Raw genomic sequence first — 5,803 nt, 5'->3', positions numbered from 1 at the left:
AACAACAACCTAGCAACAAAAAAATCCTGACATATTTGACATTCCTGCGTACTTTTCAATGTTTTATCTGAATCTTTTACAGGAAAAAATACCGATTGTTTGACAGCCTCTCCTTCCGAAAAATAAAAAAAGAAGAAGGAGGGCAGAGGAGGAGGAAGAGGAGAAGAAAAGGAAGAAGAAGAGGAGGTGCAGGCGGGGAGAAGAAAAAGAAATAGAAGAAGAAGGAAGAAGAGGAGGAAGAAGAAGAAAGAAGAGGAAGAGGAAGAAGAAGAAAAAGAAGAGAAAGAAGAAGATGGAAAGAAGAAGAAAGAAGAAGAAAAAAAAAAAAAAGAAAAAAGAAGAAGAAGGAGAAGATAAAAAAAAAAAGAAGATAAAAAAAAAAATAAAAAGGTAAGAATAAAATGAGAGTGAATATAAACAATAAAAGGGAAAAAAAACAGAAAAAAAATTAAAGAAAGAAGAAGAAGAAGAAGAAGAAACACGACCCAGAACCACATAGCTGAACACAAAACACAATCTAGCGACGTATCCGTGGCTATGCGAGCGAGCCGGGGAAGACATCCAGGTAAGGTCATTATATAAGCGCGGAGGATAAAGGTCCCGCCACCTATCACTGTCTCCTATACAACAACTAGGTGCACATAGGCCGGACGTGGAAATGAAGGTGAACCCTGCGTTATGTCCGACCATATGTCTACCACACACCGGTTTCCTCCTAGTGCTGTGGCCTCTTTCTGTGGCCTCTTTTTGTGGCCTCTTTTTTGTGGCCTCGCTCGTCACTCTCTCTTTTCCACTGTGGCCACTTTTGTTTTGTTTTCTTTTTTTTCTGTGTCTTCTGTTACGTTTGCGTCTTATGTCTTTCTGTGTTTTCTCTCTCCGTCTCTCTATTAGGCTCTGTTTGTGTTTGTTTGTTTATTTGTCTGTCTCTGTCTCTGATTGTTTCTCTCTCTCTCTCTCTCTCTCTCTCTCTCTTTTTTTCTTTCTTTCTTCTTCTCTTCCTCTCCTTCTCTCTCTCTCTCTCTCTCCTCTTTTTTTTTAAAATATATATATATATATATATATATATATATATATAAAAAACACAACACACACACACACACACACACACACACACACACACACACACACAAAAAAAAAAAAAAAAAAAAACAAAAATAAAAATAAAAATAAAAATATATATATATATATATATATATATATATATATATATATATATATATTTTTATATATATAAAAATAAAAAATATTTTAAAAAAAAATATTATATATATATATATTTATATATATATATATATATATATATATATTTAAAAAATGTATGTATATATTTGGGAAAAACCCGTGGCCCCGTCATATATTTTCAACGAAATCCAAATTGTAAGTTTTCTGTTGTTATATATCCAACAATGAATAACTGAAGTGAAAATAAAAAGTTCAAATTGAACACGGCTTTGCTTTATCTAGCGCGTGTACATGCAATTACACAGACCCGGTCACAAACGCAAGCACTTCCACACAAACGCACAAACACCTTCCGAAAACTGCCGAGTAAACAGAGCCTCCAGTTGCCAATTAGTAAAAAGTCATCCAATGGTTACTTTTTTGATTAATTGGAAACTGATTGGTCGCTGTTTCTATTACTTACTGGGGTATCTTGACTTCAGAGGGAATTGGTTCATTTTACTTCGATTTTTTTCAAAATGTTTCGACACAACAGTGATTGGTTTGCTTTGATATCTTATTAATTACCGATGGGAGTTTTATGTGACCGTACTGTCCGTTTGATTTGGTTGTCAGTGGCTGGTTCTAAAGCTGATATCAAATATACCAACAGCCTCTATTGATATTCAGCCATCGTTTATAAAAATAAATGAATGAATAAATAAAAATGATAGTAGGAAAAAAGTCATTACCCTTTAAAGTTCATTTGGCAAAACTGGCAAAAATTTCCACCGTAGTACGTATTTGCTATTATCCCAGCATCGATTATAATCATAACTATATTGTTTGTAACTGTTTACAAGCCCAAATTCTGCACAAAGGGAAACGGTACAAATGAGAACGTCCTCTGTCCTTCATTCCTCTTTTCTTATTCCTCCTTCTTTCCCCCACACACCCCGCCCCCCCCCTTCCTCTCCCCTTCCCCACCCCCTTTCCCTTTTTCTTCCCCTTCCTTCTTCCCACCCCCCTCCTTTCCTCCCTTTTGGGAACTTCCTCCATCCCTCCCTCTTCTTCCCCCCTTCCCCCCTTCCTCCCCCCAAAAAACTACCCCCCCCCCGCCCCTCCCCCCCTGTCGGCCGTCAGTCTCAGCTGCCAATTAAAAGAGGTGTTACAGACCGCATCTTCCGCTGACATTCCTCCACAGCCGATTGGCCCAAAAGGGTTGGATACACGGGCCCCCAGAAGCAATTTCAAAAATAACCGAGGAACAGAAAAAAAGGAAAAAAAAACAACGTACGCACATACACTCACACATCTATATACCCACATATGACTCATACATACACACACATGCAAACCCCGCGCGCGCACACACACATATACTATTTTATATAATTGATTAAATATCATATATATTTGTGTGTAATACAAGAATGGATCTTTCATTGTCTCCCCAATATGATAAAACTACTTTTAAATTATTAGAAAAACACACACACACACAAACAAACCAAATTTCGGAAATAAGACAAATTCCATTTCTCTTCCTTCCAAAAATCGTTTCACACACAAACACACACGATAGTAGCAAGAATTTATATTGGGAAGGAAATAAAGACAGACAGATATATTTAAAAAAATAAATATTGATGTGAATGAATTAGATCCCGGTTTATAAGACGGAATTTTTTTTTATTTTCTCGAGCTTCTCTTCCTCTTATAGGGCAGGAAAAAGAAAATTTAGATTTTTCTGATAGTCGCGTCACATCACCTGGAGCACAAAACTTTCTGAAGGAGGAAAGAAGGAGGAGGAGGAGGAGGAGGAAGAAGAGAGGGAGATAGAGGGGGGGAGGAAAAAGGAAGAAGAGAGGAAGGTAGAGAGGGGGGGGGATGAAAAAAGAGAAGGAGATATATGAGAGGAGGAGGAGTAAGGAGGGAGATAAGAGGGGGAAGAAGAAGAAGAAGAAGAGGGGGGAGATAGAGAGAGAGGAGGAGAGAAAAAAGAGGGGAAAGATAGAGAGGAGGAGGAGGAGGAAGAAGAAGGAGAAGAGAGAGAGGGGGGGAGGAGTAAGAGAAGGAGATAGAAAAGGAGGAGGAGAAGAGGGGAGATAGAGAGGGAGGAGGAAAGAAGAGAGGGAAAAAAATAGAGAGGGAGGAGGGAGGGAGAAGAGAAGGAGATAGAGAGAGAGGAGGAGAGAAGAGGGGGAGAGAGAGGAGGGAGGAAGAGGAAGAAGGGGGGGAAAGAGAGAGAGGAGGAGGAGGAAGAGGAAAGGAAATAAAGAAGTGGAAAAGGTGGGAAATATAGAGTAAGAGGAAGAGGAAGTAAAGGGGGAGTATAGAGAAAGGGAGGGGGAAAGGGAAGGGGGAGGGAGAAGAGATAGATAGAGAAACCAGGAAAAAAAAAAAGGAATAGGAATAGAAAGGCGAAGCAAAAGGAAATGAAGATAAGAAAAAGGGGAAATGGAGGAAAGAGACAAGAAGAAAAAGGGAAAAAGAAAAAAAAATCAAAAAGAGGGGAAACCCATAAATGATTTCCAAATATGACTGAAATCGGAAACACACAACAAAAAAAGAAAAAGAAAAAAAAAAAAAAATAAGTCATGAGGTTTACTATTTTCCTCGATTTAACCTTCTTTCCCCTCTATTTCCCCTCCCATTTTCCTTAAAATTTCCAGTGATCAAATAAAATGCTTTCTTACCAGAAAAAAGAAAAAGGAAAAAAAAGAAAAATAAAAAAAAAAGAAAAAGGAAAAAAAAAAACGAAAAAAAAATTTGATAAAGATAAAAAGAAAAGAAAAGGGAAAAAAAAAAGGAAAAAAAGAAAAATTAAAAAATGAAAAAAAAAATAAAAAAAAATGGAAAAAAATTAAAAAATAAAAAAGGAAAAAAAAAGAAAGGAAAAAAAAAAGAAAAATTAAAAAAAAAAAATTGCCGTCTATACCGAAGTACGGAAAAACTTTCCAAATTGTTTTTTTCTATATTTTAACTTTTTAAAGTTCCAAATAATTGATAGATTGATAAACGGATAAATGGAGACAGGTACAGATTTTTCCGATAGATAAATAGAAAATAGAGGGGGAATAGTAGACGGACATATAGATAAAATGATGAAGATGACAGACAACAAATAAATAAATAATAGATAAGGAGATAGATGACAAAAGAAAATGAAAAATGATGGAAAAATGGGGAAAATAGATGAAGTTTGGGTCGGCGAAGAAAAATAAAACTTTCCCATTATTTTTTTTTCCTTTATTTCCTAATTTTCTCCTAGATATTCCGAAATAAATCATTTCTAAATTATCACTTCTACGAATTAAACAAAAAAAAAGGAAAAAAACAGAGACACAAGATGGCCGCCCCCCCCAAAAACAAAATTTTTAAATTCCTTTTTTCCCCCCCATCTTTCAACGGACGCAGCACCCCCGCCCATCCCATCACGCCCATCCCTTCCCTCCCCCCTGAGGATCGGGGCGTTTCCCCGTGGGCGTACGAGGGGGCGACGCCCGGAAACTATCCCCCGATTCGACTTATTCAATTACTGATGCCGGGTCGCGCTCTAAAATTTTCTCCCGGGTATAAATTTTATCAGAGCGGAGGAGCAAAATTGGCCTTTTTCCCCCGGGGGACGACGCCGACCCCGGGAAAAAGCGGGTAGGGGGGGGGTGGGGGGGGAGGTCTTGCTGATGTTGCTTTTTTTTATTTCATTTCTGTGTCATAAAGTCTAGTTATTTTCTATCACTTGTGATTTATTATCTATCGTTTATTAAAGTTATTTATCTATATTATGTATATATTTATCTATCGTTTTTTTGGGGATTTTTATATATCTTCATTTTTTATCTATCTTTATTTTTTAAATTATTTATCTTCATAGTCATTTTTTATCTATCGTTTATTTATGTCTTTATCTATACTTTTCCTTTGTTTTTTATCTTTTTTTAGTCATCATCTTAAAATCATTTATTTATTTTACTTTATTTGTAATCATTCAACTATCACCATGATCCCCCTATTGAAGGAAGAGGTGTGTGTCTGTTTCCTTGCATCTCTTTGTATCCCTAAACATGTCCGTATACTTTTATGTAGTCATGTATTTATGTTCTGTTTCTATCTATTTTACTGTTTCCCCCCATCTATCCTATACTAGTCTATCAGTATGGATTGTGCTTATGAACACACTGTCACGTATAGATATACAGCACATATAAAGACCTACACACACCACACCCACAAGCACACAAACACACACACCAACACACACACATCACACACATATATATGTATGTATATATATACAAATATTTATCTATCTATATCTATCTCCCAAAAAACACACAAAAAGCACAAAATACACACACACATTCTTCGGATAAAGACATATTTCATATTTCTTTCTTTCAAAACCCTTTTCCCAGAATATTTTCCAGGTCTTGGGAACCCCCATTGCATGGAACCCCCACCTTTATTATGGAACCCTAACGCCTTTCCAAAGGGGAACCTCAAAACCTTTTCGGGGGAAACCCCCCGGGTTGTCAAAGGACTTTAAAGTCTTTTTCCCCCTTTTCTTTTTTCCTTCCCCCCTTTTCTTCTTCTTCTATTATTATTATTATTTTATATAAATATATATTTTTTTTTGTGT

The 5,803-nt window shown here is 36.5% G+C and overlaps 1 long non-coding RNA gene across 2 annotated transcripts in view; it reads right to left on the bottom strand.

Annotated features, from left to right (window-relative positions):
* LOC138866005 (uncharacterized) overlaps window positions 1-5,803 on the bottom strand; it is a 534,841-nt gene that overhangs the window by 1,163 nt on the left and 527,875 nt on the right. The gene's annotated exons all lie outside the window — the stretch shown is intronic.

The sequence above is a fragment of the Penaeus vannamei genome, chromosome 23 (genome assembly GCF_042767895.1).
Source record: "Penaeus vannamei isolate JL-2024 chromosome 23, ASM4276789v1, whole genome shotgun sequence".
NCBI classification, from domain to species: domain Eukaryota; kingdom Metazoa; phylum Arthropoda; class Malacostraca; order Decapoda; family Penaeidae; genus Penaeus; species Penaeus vannamei.
This window is presented reverse-complemented; position numbering and strand designations above follow the sequence as displayed.